The sequence below is a fragment of the Motacilla alba genome, chromosome 4 (genome assembly GCF_015832195.1).
Source record: "Motacilla alba alba isolate MOTALB_02 chromosome 4, Motacilla_alba_V1.0_pri, whole genome shotgun sequence".
Lineage (NCBI taxonomy): Eukaryota > Metazoa > Chordata > Aves > Passeriformes > Motacillidae > Motacilla > Motacilla alba.
In genome coordinates this window covers 10,307,924-10,329,351 of record NC_052019.1, presented here as the reverse complement: position 1 = coordinate 10,329,351, position 21,428 = coordinate 10,307,924, and the positions used below count along the sequence as shown (strand labels likewise).

General features: G+C 40.5%; 1 long non-coding RNA gene across 3 annotated transcripts; it reads right to left on the bottom strand.

The window, feature by feature from the left end:
- Positions 1-7,273: 7,273 nt before the first annotated feature.
- Positions 7,274-20,214, bottom strand: LOC119700809. Of its 3 annotated transcripts, none has more exons than XR_005256888.1 (5): positions 20,136-20,214; positions 19,283-19,362; positions 17,655-17,780; positions 12,180-12,881; positions 7,274-8,670 (listed from the first exon to the last, which is right to left on the bottom strand). It is a non-coding gene; the product is annotated as an uncharacterized LOC119700809 (long non-coding RNA). The 3 variants fall into 3 exon arrangements; XR_005256887.1 differs by having other exon boundaries at positions 12,783-12,881; XR_005256889.1 differs by lacking the exon at positions 12,180-12,881.
- Between the last annotated feature and the right edge of the window lie 1,214 nt (positions 20,215-21,428).

Genomic DNA, 21,428 nt, shown 5'->3' with positions numbered 1-21,428 from the left:
AGTCACAGTGGTTTCCTCCTGATAATTTTTGTTTTTTCACAAAAAATAAGTATCTTCAAAGCTGTGTGACTGGTGTTACACCTGATTTCTGTGAAGACTGATTGAATGCACGTTGCCTTTCCTAAGGAACTTTTGATAGACTTCTCTTCGTTCTCCACTTTAATTCAAATGAAAAGAACACATTTACTTGGGCTAATTAATTTATTTGTGTTAATTAATTTTACTGACTCATCCTTCCATATTGCACTGAAATTTGAGGCGTGCTGCAAATCAGGCATGCTTTAGCATACCAACAAGGCAAAAGTATTTGGGGGCTGTAGGTTTTATGTCTACCATAAATAAAGGCACTTAGAAAACTGAAAGCATTGCCTGGAGGTCCCTGGTTAGAGAAAAGCCCTTGTTTTCAGCCTGAGATGTGGCACAGCTGTGTTTGTGGCACTGGCTATTTACAGCCACTTAAACTCAAAGACAGATTTATAAATAGTTTACAGAAATATTGCTTCAGTTGAAAAAAGCAATTTTTTTTTCCAGAAGTGATGTTATAAGCCACTGAAGGCTGGGGAAATTGTAGATAAAATGTCAGAAAGAAGAAGTGGAGGAAAACTGCCTGTAACAGAAATTCAGGCAGCCGTGAGGAGATGTGCAAGGACATCCAGCCAGGATGTGGAATTTGGTTGCTCTTGAGTATCTGTTAGACCAGAACAGCAGGACAGCAACCTCTCCTTGATTCAGGAGGTCCGAAGGAGGGCAACAGAGGTATAATTTGGAAGTCCTGGGATGAAAACAATTTTGTTGGACCTTTCCCAAAACTTCTTCCACTGACAGAAGAGTTTTTGAGCATGGCTGAGGCAAAATGCCCAAGATGGGCATGGAAAGATTGAGCACACCAGGAGAATCATCAGCTGCTTCTGTCCTGGAAGTGACGCAGCTTGGTGGGCTGCAAGAGGGTTGGGTGGGCTCTTCATGTCATTTCTACCTCTCTCAGATACCAAGTCATAGGTAAATGATGTTTCCTTGAAGATCCAGTCAATGCAGACATGGGTCTGGTGAAGTTGATGAGAAAAAAACCCAAACCAAAGCAGCTACTGCTCTCAGTTAGCATTTGTGTTGGTCATTTTACCTTTTTTGCCCACGTCTTGGAACCAGACCACGATAAGCCCTACTTGCTCCTGGCAGGTGTCTGCAGTGGTTGGATGGTGGCTGAAGTGTGGTTCTGGGACCTGCAAGTTGCCTGCGGGTGGCAAGTAATGGTGGGCAGCTGTCCTGTACCTTTCCTCCAGGTACACTTTATGACTGAAGAATGAGAAAGGTCTGCGATATGTGAAAAGGGGGAAAATGTACATGTGAAGGAAAGGAGGAGCCATGAAATGGTCAGAGGATGGATCCTCTCTATGGAGGTTTCTGTTGGTTATTGCCTCCTGATGCTCTGCTGTCCTGGGAGGGGAAATACCACAGTGAAAAAAGAAAAACAATGATTTCTGTCAGGATGTCCATTTTGAGAAGAACCAAGAATTCTCAAACATGGACAGTCTAGGAGAATACTCTCTTTCCCTTTCCACCTTTAACATGAGGGATACTGAGAAAATGTGAGTAGCGGCATAAGCCTGCAACACCGTGCCAGATGTACAGCAGAGTTTAAACCCAACTGCTGACAACAAAGCCAAACAGTACAAACCAAATGATGCTTGCTAGCATCCTACACTCTGGGCACATTTCCAGGCTGGGTGGGAAGTGAGCTGGAAAATTGCCAGGCAAGTACAAAGAGCAGAAGTGCCGACAAGAATCTCAGGGCTTTACTTTGCAAGGAACTTAGCAGGGTCTCCAACAGGCACTCAGGAGGTGCTGCATTCACCAGCTGCTACAAAAACCTTCCCTCTGGGCATACACTCAGGCATTTGCAGCAAACAATGGTTTCCTTCTGCTGTGGGTGACCAAACCTGAAGGTATTTCAAAGCTCTCCACTTTGTGCAAGGATCCAAAAGTGAATTCCTTCCTCTGGCCCTCCTTCCTGGGTTTCCTTCCCAGAACAGGGGCAAGTTCTTTCTGACAAAGGAAGTCCTGCTCTGTGGTTTTTTGCTCTTTTAAAAACAGATTAAAATACTTCATGGAGTAGGGTTTTCTCAGGTGGAAAGGGCATCTCTCCTCATCAGGTAGTTTGGTTAAACTGAGCATCATTGTTTGGGTGAGTCTGCCTGAATGCTCACTTGGGGATGTAAACCAGCAGCTTTTGTTTCCAAATTGCTCTATATTTTGTGGAATTACTTCCATCTGTGAGGCTTTCAAATAACATCAAATTAAAATGGTGGCATTTTGCATTTATTTTGGCCAAATGTAAATGTTTAAGCTGTTAAGCAGCAAACTCAGGTCCAGAATGAAACTTTTAATACTGGTCTCTTATTGAAAAAAAAAGCCCCTGAGGTAATACAGTCATACTTTTATCTTTATCTAAAATTTTCACTTTCTCTTTAATCATATTTCTTGCAAACTTCCTCTCTTTTCCAGCAAATGAGTACGTTTTTGGCTATTTTTTAGTCTTGGCTTTTTTTCCCTCCCAGTTACTTCGGTAGAAAAATTGGCATAAAACCTGTGTTTGGCTAAATCTCTTGCAGGGAAAGAAATCAGTCTGTTACTACCTCTAGAAATCAAAGTCATGCTAGGTTATCTTCTGTATACAGCTGGCAGAATTTCAAACTTTTTCTTGCCAGGAGATGTAGTATTTGAACTTAGTAATTTTCTGGAAATGTCACTTCTTCCTTACACTACAAAGCATGTGAATGCATTCAAATTTATGGAACAAATCAGTAATTTGCTTGAGTATTGATTAGCTAACTTCAGAATTTGCTTTAGGGAGGTAAAATGTGCTGTTGGCACTTGAGGTTCAACAGTGCAATTAATAAATATTTAGGTTTTGTCTGATTTTTGAAATCACCTTGTTTGTTTGAATATTTAGTGAATTGCTAAGGTTTTGTTTTGTATATTCCTCAGAGAAAATGCTTCTGATAGGTCAAACTCTATAAATAGAGGGTTACTGAATGTTTTCTCCTTAGAAGCAGCTCAAGGCCTTTGACATATCTGCTTTGTGACTTGAAGGCTTGATTGCAATTTAATTTGCTTTAGTGCCCCATAGCCTTTGGGTTGTCAGCATGGAACTGCTTTAATTTTATTGCTATATTAAAGGATATGGAAATGAAGGATGAAACTAGCACTACAACTCCATACTTCTGATTTTTTCTAGATTTTTTCATATAATGGAAAGTGAGTACATTTCCAGAACATAAGCTTGAAGCTTAGGAAGAAAAACCAGCAAGGGGACTGCTGTATACATATTCTGTGTATGTTTGAACCATGCAGGGATTGAATGAGTCAGTTCACAGTCACTGGGGGATTACTTTTTCATGGCTTTATGCTCAGACAATGATGTAAAAGTATTGCAACCATGCAAAGGCAGGAATTGTTGCTGGTGTTTGGAAAGGTGAGAACGCTTGTCCATGTGTTGGTAGCTACTTGCATAGGTGTGAATCCCAACTACTTCTGTCATATGATAAATGTAAACATTTATCACAGAACAAACTCAATTTATATTACCCAGAGTTTACATGAACTGAAGATCTATTAGAACTTGTTCTCTAGATGAAGACACAGTTGTTTCCAAATTAAAATACAGATCTAAGTTTCATCTGTAAGGATATAAGGGCATGATTTTGCTTATGTGTTTACTTACATTGTGGTAGTAAATACAGCCGTGGCTTATATGCAATATAAAGTAGGCAGGCTGGTTTGAAAATAAAAATGATTATGTAAAAATTGCCATTAGTTGAGGTGGTCTGCTTTTTATCAGCCTGAAAATATTAGGAGCTAAATTTCTGCAGGAGCAGAGCCTCATTTCACTTGCACAGGTGGCTGAGAATCAGTTGGATCATGGCCTGGTATGTACAAGTTAATCAGCTGGAACAGGGGGGTTTATCACTCCCTTCCAAAATGAGGGATCTGTATCATCAGTGGTCTGGTGGAGATTGTTATCAAACATCATGTGCTAGCAAAGTCATTAGGCTGCTCAAACTTGATCAGTGCTTGGCTGCTGCAGACTTTCTTTTAATCAGAGAGGCATAATTGCTGCTTCTCCAGGGGCAGAAGGAAATCTGGGCTCTGAAGTCGCATTCTGTGTGTTTGCATTTATCTCATGCTCCTCCAGCTCTTGTCCATGGAGACGTGGGAGTGGAGAACCAGCAGGTTGAAAAGTTCAAAAACATTTCAGCACAGCTTCAGGTACCTCTTCCTAGTTATGTTGAAGATGTGTTCCCCTGGACATAAAATATAGCCTAAATCTCTTTCTGTAGTCATTAAACAAAAGGTACCTTCACCTCTATTGATGTAAATATCTGCTCTTCAAGGATGTTGATTTAAATACAAGGCACACAAAACCTGGGGTTTTGTAAGGGATTTTAAGCCCATAAACTAAAGTCTTTGCTAAATCTCTAAATCTTTTTTAAATCAAGGAAAATGACAGGTGCCCCTAAGTCATCTCTAGGATATTAAAGTGCAAGGACAGTGACATGCAAGCAATGAATGCTCTTTAGACACCAAGTGTGTTTGTATAACTGTACAAATTTGGCTAGCAGATGGAAACACATTGAGTTTCAATACAAGTCAGATCTTCAAAACCACTGTTTGGTACCAAATTGAAGGATGGATTATGATGGATTAGGAGTCTCTGCGAGGAACCCCTAGTTCAAGCTGGCAGGCATTTTCTCACCTAAAATAGCTGCAATGATTTCAGAGTACAGGCTTCCTCCCCAGTGCAAGGCAAGTGCATAGCCTGGTCCAAATCATAATTTATAAATCAATGTGCAGGTAAGAATATTTTCTCTGAGGACTGGCAGATGATAAGACTTATCAGTAATTGCATGCATGTGCTAAACCCATGATTAGAGGAGGGTTATATGAAGTGGCAATGAGCTCTGTTGAGATTTTACTCTTTTTAAAACAAACTAAAAACATGCACATATAAAGCTACCACAGCCCAGCTGATGCATGGTAAATCTTTAACCTTTTCCTGGTACAAAAGAGTCTTTAATAGGAAAATCCCTCTTCAGAAAGTGGAGGAATTTCAGGCAGAAAAGCACAGAGAGTGGTACAATAAATAGCTTCAGGGTGGGAGGACAAATAAGAAGTGTGCCTGGGATGCAAAAAGACATCTAGAAACCTGGAGAAATCCTTTCAAGAGCTGTTGGGAAAGAACAGGATAAAGTCCAAGTGATTTAGGGTCAGCACAAACTACAGTAGTGCTATTTTCTCAGTACCTGGAATACATGGCATTCTCACAGGAAAAATCCTGTGTATTGTGTGTTGCTGTTGAAGGGCAGAGCAGAGCCAAGTCCATCACTGTGTTCTTCATCAGTAGAGGCCATGAAAAAATTGTGGAACTTGTCTTTGAACAGTCACTTGCTGTTAAAATCCTTGTTAGATAAATTTAGGGAAAAACTGAGAAGTGGTATCTATTAGCCTAGCTAAAGTTTGGTTCTATCTTTGTTTCAGGCCAAGGTTTTTTGCATATTCAGGTATTTTTTAACTCTTTTCATGGTGACTTGTGTGAAAGTTAACATTTAAAAAAACCATCCATGTGAGAGGCTTATGCAAGGGTCTCTCAGGTCATTCTGCTCTGTGAGAGTTTGAGACTCCATTGGACAAAATTTGAAACATGAAGAGAGAGAGAAACTGCAAAACGTTGTGTAAGAGATGGCTATTTTAAAACCTCTGAATGCCACCCAGGCCTTCAGTAATAATAATACATAATAATAGTTATTATGTAGTGAATGCTCAAAACTTTTGGAGGAATGTCAAAGGAAGCATCTGTGGAAAACAAAAACATCAGTCTGAGATGCTGTGGAACTTTTCACAGCCCTATATTTTGCCTATTTTTTTTTTCTAGGTTGTCTCTCATTTTCCTTTGTCTCTCATTTCTCAGGAAGACCTTGGCTATTTCTGGGACTCCTGAATTCACTGCTGTTCCAGTCAAAGCTTCCTGCAGGTGATTCATTCCCTGGGGAGTTGTGCATTCCCTGCTTTGCAGCCATTGACACTGGCACAACTCTGTGAAACAGCTTTCATGGATAAAGGCACAGCAAGAGATGGGAGAGGAAGGGAAGAGCAGGTTAACAAAGTGATCTGGCCAAAAAGTTTTGAAACACTTTAAAATAACATTTTGGAGATAATCTCAGTCCTCCAGCAATCTCTTGTACACATTCAGAGTTGCTAGCTCTTTGTCTCAACCCTTAATTTCAGACATGACTCCTCCTTAGTCTTAAGGCTCATTGAAGGATTTGTCAATGCAAAATTATGATATCAAAATTATCATCAAATATTTTAAATTTTTGCTTGGACTTGATGAAGTCACAGGACTTTTAGGTTTGCTTTTAAAAATCTGCTGTCTGCTGGGTTTTGTTCCCTGTTTCCACTTTCAGTAAGGTTTGGTGGATGCATGAATCTTTGGGTTCTCCTTCATGCTCCTTACATGAAGGGAGTTGGCTTCATTAACAGTGATTGCTTTCTACAAGGAAGACCTATGTTTCTCCTTGCCTTTTTTTTTTTTCTCCAAATAGTGATCCCAAAGAGTACTTATAGCAAAAAGGTCAGATATCCAGAATCACACAATAATTTAGGTCAGAAGGGACCTGTGTAGCTGTCTGCCCCAACACCCTGCTCAGAGCAGAAGGCTGGCTTCAGAGACCAGTGAGCTAATGGTTTCATACAGCTGAGTTTTGAGTATTTCCAAGGCTGGATATTCCACAGTCTCAGTGCTTGTTTCCACACTTTATCTCTTTCCTTGTAAGTTTTCTCTCCAAGCATCTAGCTGGAGTTTCCCTGGGTTTTTTTGCACTTTGTCACAGTTTCCTCATGTCCTGCTGTTATGCATCTTGGCAAGAGCCTGGCTCTGTCTTCTCCTTACCTCCTTTTTAGATAGTTGAGCCCAGCAGCCAGGGCTGCTCCTGGCTATGCTGAGGAGGGGGAGCTGCCTCAGCCTTGTCTCACACATTGTGCTCCAGCCCCAGGCTGCCTGCAGTGGAGGCTGCTCAGGTTTGTGCAGCTTCCTCCTGAAGGAACCCGTGGGTTTTGGGCTGTAAATCCCCCCGGCTAGTTTGGGATTTAAGCCTGCATGGATCCTACATGGACGAAGTAAAGGACGAGAAGCGCTCTTTCTCCACGTGGTTCTGATGTCCTGTTTATTAGCTGGAAGGGGACATCTGCATCGTAGGGCTTCCAGGTGAAAGAAACCAGTGAGGAGGGACAAAAGGAGGAGCTACAGGCGACAGACCACCTTATCTGAGGGATACACCATCTGAGGAAAGGGGGGAAACATTTGTATAACACAACACCCAGTGCAGCATCCAAATAACAATCTAGTGCATCACAACACCCTCCTGTACTGGGAGCCCAGAGCTGGACACAGTCTGCCAGATGTGGCCTGATCCATGCCAAACAGGCAGCAGTAACAAATTGTTTCTTTTGAGATTGTTGCATGATCCAAAACATGATTTCATAAACAAATTAACATATAAAATCCTTTTTAATTACTTTTTGAACAAAACATACCCATGGAAGGTTTCTAAGGAAAAAAAAATGTAACTTTATTTACTGGCTTCCAAAGTTTGTGCTGTGATATCCTTCTTTCATAACAGGAACAAGGTATTCTGTGATTAAAAACTAGTTAAGAGTGGAGATTATGATCAAAATAATTTAGGATTTCTACTTTGCCAACAAAATGCAACAAATCGAACACTGAAGTAGGAAGCATAGCAATGGATGTGGAAGAAAGGTCAGTTTGCATACTTGACATTATCACTGATATGACAGCATGGTCTCTAAATTCATGCATTTATGAAATGGAGATAATAGTAGGTGGGCTTTTTCTGACTTAATCATGGGAATATTATAGATCGCTGCCAATATTTTCCACCAAGGGCTAATGTAACTATTAACTCTTGAAACTATCAACATTTATAAGCAAATTGGCAGCCAGTGTAAGGATCAGACTTACAACTGAAGGGGTGTCAGTTTATTGCCTCCCTTCAGTGAGGCAGAAGTGAAGATATGTCCAAGAGCTGTCACCTGTGACTGTTCCTAGATCCTTCTAATGATAGCAAATCTCACCAATCTCCTGCTGTCAAACATTTCAAATTTGGAAGCCTAAAACTAGGTGTGCAATTCCACAGGCATGAGGTCTGCAAGTGCAGGCAAGAGTGAGAGGAGTAAATATCACAGCCACAGCTGTCAGTGTGGATTGATGGGATTGCCTTGGATCCAGCTGTCCCTCTCAAAAGACACATTATTAAAGAATAGGGGCTGATAAAATGCATACTAATTTGAACTTCCCAGAGAGTCATCATGTGCGCAGGGGGGTGGGGAAATTCAGTGCACTACAATAGTCTGCAAATCTCTAGCAACCTTCAGCACTGTTTTCTGGTCTTCTGTATTGCAGCACACAGTTATCTTTTCTTCCTGTATGTTTCCCAGTGCTTTTACAGCTACATCAAACCTTTTGCCACTGCACAGGCATGCAAAGGCTGAATGCTGCACACCAGGACTCACAGCAAAGGATTTCCGGGCAAATTGTATGACAGATAGAAATACATCTCTGCTGCACTTGCTTTCCTGTGGAGCACACTGCAAAGCCTGTGGATAGAATGCAAAGTTGTGTGAGCTCCTGTTTTAATCCTCATGTATCAGAAAAAAAAAAATTACATGTAAGGAGAACTTTGCTATGATAGAAATGCTTTCAATTTTTGTAGTAAAAGAAGAAAGTTCACAAGGGAATATCTAAATTCAAATTAATTTAGCTCTGATCATGAAAGGCTCATGGAGGGCATCTGATCTCATGGGGGGAGGGTACAGGGGAAAGGCATGGCAGAGTCACCATCTTGTTTTCATGTTCAGTTTGAGAGGCATCACTGGAAATTACCCTCGTCAGTCTGATAGGATTCCTGTGGCTAACAAAAAGGGGAACAATTCAATACTATAAAGTATTTATACATCCCCAAGGCACATTTACAGATGTCCTTGGCAACATCAATTTCCAGCCTGTTAATAGCTTTAAAAGCTAAAAGCAAAACTGTAGACCTTTTCTAGGCACTAAAAAGCAGAAAATGCTGACAGACAAGTGGTGAGTAGGCAGATCCCTCTCTGCCCACCTCTGATAACAATCAAGGTGCTGTACTGTGCATTAGCTTCAGGGAATGGATTAGCCCTTTTGGCAGCCCACTATAAAGCACTTTGCAGTAATCTCATTTTGAGATCTCAAAGGCATGAATCATCCAGGTCAAGTTTAAATAGAGCTTTGAGAGCCAGATTCCTATCTTGCTTATACCACCATGAATAGAGAGCTGTTGCTGTCAGAGCCAGTGTTGTTACACAAATGTGTACCATCAGTGTGAAGGCAATCAGAACTGGGCCCTAAGGGGGAAAAATTGGTATGCTAACAAAAATTAGCTGAGGGAGGAAGTATGGCTTTCTAGATATAACAGTAAAGAAACAACTAGTTCTAATACCAAATGAGGAAGTTTATTACAATAAAGTACTTCAATTTCAACTAAATATTTAAGGCATTTACTGAAGAGATTCCTGCTTCTCCACTGAGTTCACCGGGCCTCTTGTCTGACCAAACTGCAAGCATTTCACTGGCAGACATGAACATCCCATCACATAAATCCATGCCCACCTGGCTTGGGATGAGGTCTCTTACTTCTGCCCACCTCTTGTTGGTATGAGGAAGAGGTGGCAGATAGGAAAGGTGACAGACAGTGGGTGGCTAAATTGCTTTATCCAGCAAATGTCTTACTCTCAGCTGGCTTCTGAGGGACCCCAGAAAGGGCTGAAGTGACAATGGGGAGCTGTTCTTGGGGGGCCAAATTGGCCTTGGAAGCAGCATCTTTGGCATTTTCCTCATTTGTCAGTTCTGTGAGTTCACTGCAGGCTGCATCTTAAAGAGGCATACATTTTTCAGTTTTGCATCATTTAAATGAGCTCTTTTACACTGAGCTGCTTCTCAGGCACAAATATTTAGGGTGAAAGACCTGAGCACTTCAGCCTCTTCAGACCTGCTCTAAATGGCAGGACACATGTTAATGCATTTTTGAGGCAGCTGACCCTGCGGCCTCTCTCCCTTCTCATCTCTATCTTTCTATTTAAATTGCACTTTTCCCATTTGTCTTTACCTGGCTAGCAGAACAGGTTTATTCCACTGCTAATGCAAGAATTTCCTGAAGAGTTGCACAAAGCTTTTCCCCTGCAAACTGCTCATTTAATCTGTCCACCCTTTTCTGCAAGTTTGCTTTGGAAAGAACGTGCTTCAAATCTGCCTGGATCTCAAGAGCTTCAAATGCAGAGGATGTAACCAGCATCCAGAAATCTGAAATGGAACCAGACAGTGCTCTTTCCAGTGACCTGGAAAAGAATCAGCACAGCTCAGAGGAGATTGCAGAGGTCAGGTAGCCTCTGCCCTGTCTTGCAGCAGGTTCAGCTCTTCCTATACCATTTCTGACAACTCTACCCTATCCTTAAAAAGTCTTCTGTGGGGGAGATTCTACCACCCCCTGAAGCAAACAGCTCTTGTATACATTTGTTGTTCTCAGCTGCTCATTGGTAGGTAACAGCCCTGAGAAGTTGAGCAGGTCTGAACCCATAGCATCCACAATGTGACACCTCTTGCCGTGAAGACAGTTTTTGTCTGCACTGGAATATTCTGTTTGGAAGATCTGTGGGTCTGGTTTCAAATGTCAAGTATAACCCTGAACTGACTGCAGTATGAAGAGGGTGCCCCAGCGATTCTGAGCCCAAAATACTTGCAAGACAAACTTAAGGAAGGTGAATTTGTGCAAATACCAGTCAAGATCAGACTTCCAGGATTGTTAGACATCTGGCTGCCTGATGAGGATCTTGTCAGTCCTGTGAAATGCATCTTTTAGGCTCTGCCACAAGCAGTGCAGGCAAGGTGGTGGAAGGGCAGGGGCCCTGTACCTTGCAAGGCTGAATCAAACCAATGTGTTCCTGCTAAAAATGCAAATTATTTAATGCATATTCACAGAATCATAGACTCATTAAGGTCCAAAAAGACTTCAAGATCATCAAGCCCAACCTTCATGTAGAGGGGAATAGGTCCTATTAAAAATTACTACCCAGCCTTTGAGGAAACTGCCTTCCTACCATGTGTTTATCAAATATGCTAATCCTTTCCCCTCAAATACTCTGACAGGTGCTTTCGCATGGATTTGCTGGGTCACAGCATAGATGCCAGATTCCTTTAGGTCATTTGTCAAGAGCATTTATGTTTGTATTTTCTTGTAGAAGGCCTCTGCATGGACTGATTCCCATCTGGAAGATTGCCAGACAAGAGCCTTTCTGCTGGTGGATTTTTTAGGAAGTGATGTAAGAAATGGGGGAAAGTGCTGATCTTTGTATTTGTGTACAGTTTTGTGATAGCATACCCCTTATTGCCTGCATATAATCAGCTTTCATTATGATTAGTACTGTTCTGCTGACGAAAGAAGCTGCCTACACACAGACATTTTGGGGAGCAGCTCATCCAGTGAGTTCACAGCTCTGAGGTTCACTCCCCAAGAATTTCAGAGAAGCTGGGCCTTTTTAGTTTGTCTGTTTTATAGCCACAACACAGATATTTACATTCTCCACATTCTCTAATGCTTCTGTCAATGTCTTCACAGTGACTGACAATGTTTTTTGCAAAAGTTAAAAGGAGAGCTATAGCAAAAGCTTTTGCCTCTGGTAATAAACACTGCTGCAAGCAGCACTGCTACTCAGCTGCCATTCAAGCCCAGGGTTATGAGGAGTGTTTGCAGAAAAATGCACCCAGAATGCAAATGCACTTTCTTTTCTGCTTACACTTTGTTCCCTCTCTCAACACTTGGAATTTAAATGATTCAGTCAGAAGTTCCTCTTTGTTTTGCTGGAAAATTTTAATCTTCCCCCCCCCCAGAAGCCTACATCATCTACAAAACCACAAGTGCTGTCTTTACAAAAGATGGAAGGCAAAGCTATTGTGTCTGATGCCTGGGCAAGAGGAAGCACAGACAAAAGCTGCTCAATTACAAAAAATGAATTGAATGTGAAGGCAGGAGACATCTTAGCAGAGTGCAGACAACTCAGGATGGAGACATGATGCTCTTTACCGTGCAATTGTTGCAAGATGTTCCCTCTCCACAGACGTGGAGAGACAGTGATGCAGCTGTCAGGCAGGCTCATCTTCATCCTCACCACCTTCATCCCCAGCAACAGAAAACATGCTCTCAAAATATACCCATTCACCAGTTAGGATGTCTGTATTCATTTATCTAAAATCTCTTTTAAGTAATTCAGCTCCTTTCTGGAATATATCAAGGGTCTCAACTCCAGCATCTCACAAAGTACCAGCAAGAAGCACCTGGGTAGTGGTTGTTGGCTGTTCACATGAAATCTTGTACTCATGAAAGGGGCAGAGAAGCAAATGGATCAAGAGAAAATACTGAGAAGGTAAAGTGAAGAAAATATCCAGAACAGGTGTGGGTGGACCACAAAAATGACTGCAAGCACTCAGGGTAGATTTCAGAACCCCAGCTAAATAAATCACTGACAAGTTGGTGTCTCTGCCTGAATGAGGTGTTTAAAAACTTGTTAAAGTTATTGGAGGGGAGAGGGCTGTGCAGCTGGACAGAGAGAGGTGTTGAGGGAAGGCATTTGCCCTGGAGCTTCTCTGCCACAAAAAGGCTGGTGGGTCACAGTCTAAGCCACTTCACCTGGTAGTTGAATTTTTGCCATGTATTCATTCTCCTTGTCTTTCCCTTCTCAGTTTTCATTTGATATTGTTTAATAAGTACATAGCTGGAATTGGAGGCCTGCAAAGACAATTTTTGCCATCAGTTGACTACACTGCTACATCACCAACCTTTAAGAGTTTGTACACTATGTGTCCTCTTTACTTACAATATGTGAGTCATGTTTTGAGACAAAGATATTTTCCATACACATCATTGCACTGATAAAATTTGCTTTTCACCAGCCTGTTTGGTTACTTGCCTGTAACTGAGCATATACACTTGTATTTTGTAATTGATTGTGCATCACCTTTCAATGTGACCCATAACGAGAAACACTGCTTAGGCATTTAGGATGAGGAGAATGGATCCACTCAGTACCCAAAATTAGGCCTATATTAGGTGAATGCTTGCTTTGCTTACCAGAAACAGTGTGTTACAGAGTCCTGGAAGATGTGTCCCTCACTGGGAAATGCTCTCAAAGTAATTGCAAGAGCCTTTTATGCATCCCACGATCATTGTTTTCTCTCAGTGTTCTCTAGCCTGAACAACTGCATTTCTTTCAACTGCCCCTGAGAAGCCATTTTTCCTTGGGCTCTGATTATCCTTGTCACTCTCTGACTTGTATTCCAGTGCTCCCATCTTTCTCTAATTATCATATTCTGGATGAGAGGCAAGATTACTGCTGAGATCATGCCAAAGCTGGAGGGAAGGTGAGGATTGCTTCACATCTTAAATAAAACCCACCTGCTTCTAAATGTCAGAAGGAGGTAGGTAGAAACAGTGCAGGTGTGTGACACTGCAAACCCTTCAATTTGCAGATCTGAACTTTTTCTCCAAAACTGAATTTCATCCAGAGGCATTCTGTCTTCTATTTGTGCAGCTGACTATTCCTACCATCTCACCTGTCCTTGCCAAAGTGCATCCTATTTATTTCAGACTCCATCTGATGAATTTTAATTCTACACCTGTAGAGCTTGAAACTCACATTAAACTTCAGATTGTATGCAAATGTCATAAGGAGCACTCACAGCTCTTGTATGAGTCATAAATGGAAACACTGAGAAGTGCCAGAAATGGGATAGATTTTTGCAGGAAGCCACAGGACATCCTTCTAGTTTGACAGTGAACACTGATAGCTCTTGGCATTAGGTTTTCAGGCAATTGTCTATAGCCTCTAACAATTTCAGCTAGAGCAGTCATTTATTAAAAAAACCTCTAGCAGAGTATTCAAGCTTCTTTAAAACCCTTACTGTTGACAGCAAAATGCCTCCTATTTACCCACATGCTGCTCGGGAGAGCAGTCAGGGACTTTTTGCTATTAATGGCAGTACTAACTTAGGAAACTGAGCCTGGGACCCCTCATCTACAGGACATTCCCCCAGCTGATTTAAATAAAAAGTCAAATTAGTAGGTTTTCATGGTCTTTAAGGTAAAAATACAGCAAATCAGTTCTATTTCCTTTAAGTGTTTTGGATCTCTTTTAACATAAAATGCATTGTTTGACATCAGTTGGCCTTGAGATATTCAGGCTGCTGTTGCTGGTTTTTTAGGGGCTTGTAAAATAGTTTTTTGTTGCAGTATTTTGAGTGTTAGAGCTAACCTGACAAGGTTAATGTTCTGGCATTTCTGCCTTCCTCTTCCACCCACTTTTAAAATAAATGGATATGCATCCTCTTTCCAAGGTTTCTGTTTTCACCTGTCCCCCATAATTCTCAAAAGCAATACTTGTGAACTGCTTGAGATTGCACCACTCAGTTCTTGATGCATGTCAGAGTGAGTTCCCGTGGGTCAGTCTGAGCCAGGAAATGCTATTTAGAGAAACATAGTATAATTTAGGCAGCAAATAAACCTGGAGTTCATCTACTGCAATCCCAGCTCACCGGGACAACTTGAACTTACCTAAGTATTTTCTGGTTTATTTGGTTGGTTTTTGTGGTTTGGTGGGTTTGGGTTTTTTTGTTGTTTTGGTTGGGTTTTTTAATTTTTTTTTTGTTTTACTATCTTATTCAAGCTTAAACATTCCCCTTTTTATTACTAAGGTTAATAGTTGTAGTCACTTGATTACAGGGAAGACTAAACAAGACAGAATACCAGAAAGCTGTGCAGTAGCTTTCCAGTCTCACAGAGTGATGAACCAGGTCCTTTCATTTTTTTTTTTGAAAACTGTGTTTGTTGAATATTTCCCTGTTTCTGTCTGCTTATTTGTCAAAGAAGGAAATCAAGTAGCTTCTGGGTTTGTTTTGGGTTTTTATGGCCAGGTTTGGGTAGCAGGGGAGATACAGGGGTGGCCTTTGTGAGAAGCTGCCAGAAGCTCCCCCCATGACCAGCAGAGCCAACACAGAAGGGTGGCCCACACTGGGTCCAGGAGGGAAGAGTGACCCACATTGCAGCAGTGTGGGGAGGACTGATGCCTGGGGGATGCACTCATGTTGGAGATGTTCATGGAGGACTCTCTCCCATGGGAGGGACCCCAGGGTGGAACAGAGGCACAACTCCTCTCCCTGAGCAGCAGCAGGAACAATGTGTGATGAGCAGACCATAACCCCCATTCCCTGTCTCTGTGTACTTCTGGGGGAGGAGGTAGAGCTGGGAATGAGGGAGGGCTGAGAGGAAGTTTTTTTACAGTTTTTTTTCTCATTGTCGTGCTCTGATTTTGTTGGTATTAAATTCAGTTAGTATCACTAATTCAAGTCTGCTCTGCCTGTGATGGTATTTGGTGAGTGATCTCTCCCAGTCCTTATCTCAAACCATGAACCTTTCAATTTCATTTCATTATTTCAATACAATTTCATTGTGTTTTCTCTCCCTCATAGGACTGCAGAGGGGAGGGATAGAGAGACTTAGGTGTGTGCCTGGAATCCAGCCAGGATTAACCCACTACACATCTACATAATCCAGTAACTATCTACATTCTTCCTCACTCACTTTGCTCCTGACTAACTTGAACTAGCAAAATAATATTTTCATGACGTTCACAGATTAAAAGTGTTTAGAAGTGCAGTTAACCTATTTTTAATAGTGGTCATTCCTATTTCACTCTATATTTGTTTCTTGAAGGAAAAATTATTGAACAATTCACATTCTCTTCCATGCAAAGACAGCTGCCACTTCCCTTATATGCTTCATTAGGAACCTTACTGCTTTTTTCCCTTTCTACATTACTACTCAATGCAGTCTCCAAAAATGTGTTAAAAACATGCCTCTCAAAAAAAGTCTGGCCATAAAACTCAAGTAATTTTTAACTGGGGTAGCTTTAAAACTAGAAATGGCTTTCAATATTTATCTATATTTGGGTTTTCTCCACTGCTAGCTCTTAATCTGTTTAAATCTACAACATAGAGGTCATTTTCCCAGAATTACTAATCCCTGTTTCTCCCTTTCATCAGAAAAGAGTTATTTCCAGGTCTACCACCTTCTGACACAGACACTATAATAGCAAATCTTATTTGCATTAGCCTCTTGAATATGGTAGAAAAGAGTGTTACAGTGTAGGGTTTGCAAGCTCTTTCTCAGGTTTATTCTCTTTCAGAAAGAAATCAATATAATTTCTAATGATTTGATTTTGAATGAAGTCTCTGGGCATTATCTTTATTAATGGAACATATTATCACTGGCATTGATTTCTGCCTGGGAAAGGAGGCTGGCACACAGTCTGCACTGCTCTGGGTGTCTCCTGGGAATGGCACAGCTCTGACCTGTAGGCAGCTGATGCACTCTCCCAGAGGAGTGAGTTTACACTTCTGCTGGAACCAGCTGACATGAGCCACTGGCAAAAGTCTCAGAGCTGGATTTTAAAGTGCATTTATGTGTCGAAGTGTTTGTGCAAATGTTGATATTTTCTCGGTTGTGGTTTCTAAAACCCAGAGAATGTGTCTAGACTAATCACTGGGATGTGCAAGTGAGTTTAAAGTAAACTAGCATGCAAAGATAGGATTTTGAGTCCTGAAAGTAAGAGAGCTGTGTTAGAATTGCACTGTAGTGGACTAAATAACACTATTTCTCTAGAAGGCAGTTTCCCTGGTGTGAGTCTTTGCTGACGGGGTTGTGGCTGCTGAAGCTGTCGGTGGCTGAGAGCAGGGCTGAGTTCCCTGCTCTGCTCTGCTGCCCACTGTGAGCTCATGGAGTCAGTGGGGCCAGATCATGATTACAGATATTTCAGTTTATAAAAGCTGGGGATTTTCAAAATAGCTCTTGATGAAAACACAGAGTTGCTTTCTGGTTTTTGTCAATGAGGCTTCACTTGTAGCTAAAAGCTTCTTTAAAAGTGCTGCATCTTGGGCAGTATTATTAAAAAGGAACATGAATTAAGACTTGACACACCTCTGAAATATTGAGTGTTTGCAAATGGATCAAAGAACCCTGCCCGTTCAGGAGATGTGCCATGTTTGTGTGCTTCAAATACCTCTGACTTCAGCATAATCATGTGTTCAGTGATACATTTTCATGTCTCACAGAATAAACACAAAAGCTTTTCCATTTAAACAAATCACTTTCTGTTACATGAGCATTCAAAGTAATTTACCTGCACATCTATAAAGCAAGTGCAATAAATACATTTGTCTTGTATTTGGATTCAGCTCTACAGAATAATTTTCTCTTTTCAGCTAAGCAAAAATACGAAAGATGACTAAAAGTGAATGTTGCAATATTGCATTGTGCCAAATTCATTCAATTCAATTTTCTAAGTGAAAATATTGTGACATCAATATTCAACTCCATGCCTTGGAGTGCTATCCTTGGAGTGCTATTCTATACAAGTCATGTATAGAATTGTATTTTTTTCTTGTAAGAGATGAAAATGCAACTACATTCAAATCTTAATAATTCTTGATGAAAATGCTTTTTTTTTACCTCTTCTTTCTTACTTTTCTTTCTTACTTCTTTCTTCCTTCATCCTTCTCTCTTATCCCTTCTCATCTCTCATATCTTCTTTTTCCTTTTTTTTTCTTAAACAGAATGTAAGCATGAGCATTCTTACTGCCAGTAAAACATGGAATAAAGGGAAGGAAATTCACAGAAAATGCCATTATCAAATAGTCATGTATGTCAAAGACCAGCAAGGAACACTTCATTTTGGAAAACACACACAGACACAGGAGAGCTAGTGGGTGGCTTTAAAGTGATGACACTTTGCTTGTGAAATAAATGCACAAAACTGTGCATAGATTTAAATAAGTAACAGCTTCATTAATTTGTTCAGTACTGCAGGACTGTTTTTTCCTCTACTCACTCACTGATTCTAGTAGTCAAAAGAGACAATTTATTCACTACAAGGCTTCATCTACTCCAATTTTTAATGTGAGTAAAAGCATAGAAAAAGTAGCCTGCAACAAGTCTTGAAGTGTTGAAGAAACCTCAGTCACAGACACCCATAGCTGGGTGAACAAACCTGAATGCACTGTCGTGGTCATGCTGGTATGAGCTGCAATGAGCACTCAGTGCAGCTCTGCATGGAAATGAATCCAGTTTTTTGTTCAAAACTCTGCAAATCAAATCAATTGATTGTAGGTTATCCCCAAAATTTCTGAGAATATAATCCAGTTTGGAATAATAAGCTGTAACAATCTTAAGGCTTCAGGAACTAAGTTGGAGAGCCAAGCTCCCATCAAATGTATAATTAGGGAAATAAAGTTGAATCTTTGCAAAAATATCTTACAAACTGTTTTGTGGCTATGGCAAAAAAAAAAAATTTGCTCTGTGACGTATTTAGACTATGAGGAAAGTGGGCCAATATCTGCAGTTGAAGAAGCTCTTAGAAAGCTTTTTAAAAATGAGGCCAAATTCTTCTGCTACAAAGCAAGTGCAATGCTCAGTGATTTTAGAGTGCTGCTCATGTTGTGCAGTTGGAGAAGTGACGTGATCAAAACAAAAAGATCAGCTTTTTTGTCTAATAGTACTGAAACATCAATTGGTGCTCATATGTGAGTGTACAATGTTGCAATCTTTTAAGATATTCAAGTGACTTTTCAATATAACTTTTAATACTTAACAGTGTTTGATTTCAGACTTCATCTTTCTACTTTATGCTGTGCCGTGCCTCTAGCTTTATAGAGAGGGCAATGAAGTTTTGGAGGAAGAGGTTGGTGATTTCAGCTTCTGCTTTCCAGAACATAAGAGATTTTTGCCTTGGAATAAGGCAAAGGTACACAGTATCTGCACAAAGATTTCCAACTTTCTTTAAAAGAAACTCTTACATGTTTTCAGAAGTGAGATTTTAATGATATAATACAATTCTGAATTTGTGTGAAATGTCTTCTTATTCCAGGTAGCTGTAATGTAGATTGTGTATGTTACCATTCAAGGTATACACTCACCCTTATTCTGAAAGAATGGACAGCTCAAAAATATTTTTCCTCTCAGGAATACCAGGCTTATCATTATTGTTTGGATTTGGATATTAATCCTAAAGCCTTTTCCTAGCCAACAGTCTTCTGGAGTTTCTAATCTATTGTTGGATTGCTGTGATACTCTTTATTTACCTGTGTCAGAAACTTCTTAGTTGAATGGCTTGTCTTCAGTCAGCTCTGTTTGCTGGCACTGGGGACATCCCTGATGAGTGCTGAGAATGCCACAGTCAACATAAAAACATTTTGGGAAAATTGACAGTCATGAAAGACAGACATTTTTGTTGTTTTATAGAATGGAAGTTAAAAGATTTTTTAATTTCAAAACAAAACAAAAACAAACAAACAGAAACCCAGCCCCCCCCCCCCCCAACAACACTCAACCCCAAATATTTATATTGGAATAAGTGCACTAATGTATTTTAATATAATAGCTTGATAAATAAACTAACATTTGTAGCTAATTTTTTTCCAATACACATACAGAAAAAGATTTTTTTAGAGACATTGATAGAGGTTATTACAAATGAGATGCTGGGAGAAGTCTCAATAAGAAACATTTACCAGGCAGGTGAAGTGTCCACCTCCTGTGTTGCTGATGTTCAACAACATGCTCTTTCACCTATCTCTCACCTATGTAAGCTGTTATTTAGGAATAGCTATTGCCTTTAAAATTAATGAATTTTGTCTTTATTAACAACTATCAAATTAAAGCAAGTCCTTGTTAATCACTGAAACATCAAACTTTCGACTTACTTAACAATTTGTAACAGCAACTCAGACAAAAGCACACCTGAACAAGATTAAATGTAACAGGTATGAGCTCAGGTATTTCTCAGGGCCGTTTTAAAATCCACCACCAGCAGTTAGGTGCATGCCTCAGTCCTGATGTAGTTTATCTCCTCAGCAGTCTGGCCTGCTGGTCACATCGGATTTTTACATTTGCTTTTCGTAAGAGTTTACCTCCAGTCCAAGGTCTTGCCCCTACCTTCAAGAGACTCCAGGCAGCATTCATCAGACCAGCTGTAGACTCCTACATCTGAGTGAGTCATCACAGCCCCACTGCACTGTCAGAGAAGAGAAATAGGTGCTTGGTGACAGAAATCTCATCCTGAGGTCAGTGCCTAAAATAGAGCAGGAAAATCTTGCCCAGCAGTGCTTATTTCTTTCTGTGGACTATATTTGGGTAAGATGAATTCCACCCACGCACAACTGAACTTCTGCAGCAGAGGCAAAAGCTGGTCTGCAGGCTCTAAATACTAGCTGGATTATTACAGAAGACACCCTACTGCAAATATTTCCCCTGCTGGGACTGACTAAGTGAGCAGACATGTGAGGACCACGTTACAAGACTTAATGAATGTTGGAGGAGGTGCTGGCTACTAGGAGAGCTGGGTGTGAGGGTACGGGATGTGGCAACACAGAGGGAGATATGAGCCCAACTGCTTTTCCCAATTTGGTAATCTGCCACGCAGCCCTTACTTTATCTAAGCATGAATGTACTCCTGGTCAATGTAAAGGCTATATTTAATAAGTCTGTGACATTGGCATCCTACTCCTTTTCTCAGAACAATTAAAATATTCTGTATTAAATCAGTGCATATGTTGTTCCTGAGATCACTTGGTACTCCATATGATCTGAAAATAACTGCTTGGGACATTACAGCTGCTGATTTCATGGTACAGAGTCCTGCTGGGGATAGAGAATTTTCACATGACATCTTTTGCTTTTAGGATTTAGTTCTCTATCAAGTCTACCAGAGAGTGTTTTCTGATTTCTGTGGCAATCAAAATATGCTTAGTGATAATTTTTCTCTATACTATCACTTGTCAAGAAGAGATGGATGTTCCTGCATCTCCTCAGAGGAATTTTAAAAGCCAATACATAGGGAATTTCCTTTCTTACTTAAACAGCTTCTGGCTACAAAATGGGGTATTACAATTTTTTGCACATCAGCTAGGGGCCTTTCATAAAAGTATGCTGCTGTTTATGAAAACATGTCTGTCAATTTATTAATTAGGCAGATAACAGCTTTCACTCAGTGGATCAGAAAAAATGTACTGAGTTTCTAATGCAATATTGCTTTCCAGACTGATTGAAACACTAGCGGACTCTCAGCTTTCTGATTTCATTATCATTGATGCAATTTTCTGTTGAGTTTTTTTTTTCTCTAATAGCTATTGGTGCTTAGAGGTTTATTATCATGGTTGTACAATATATGCCAATGCTAGGATTTGCATGCCTTTTCACCATCACACCATTCTGCAAGGTTTTGGATGG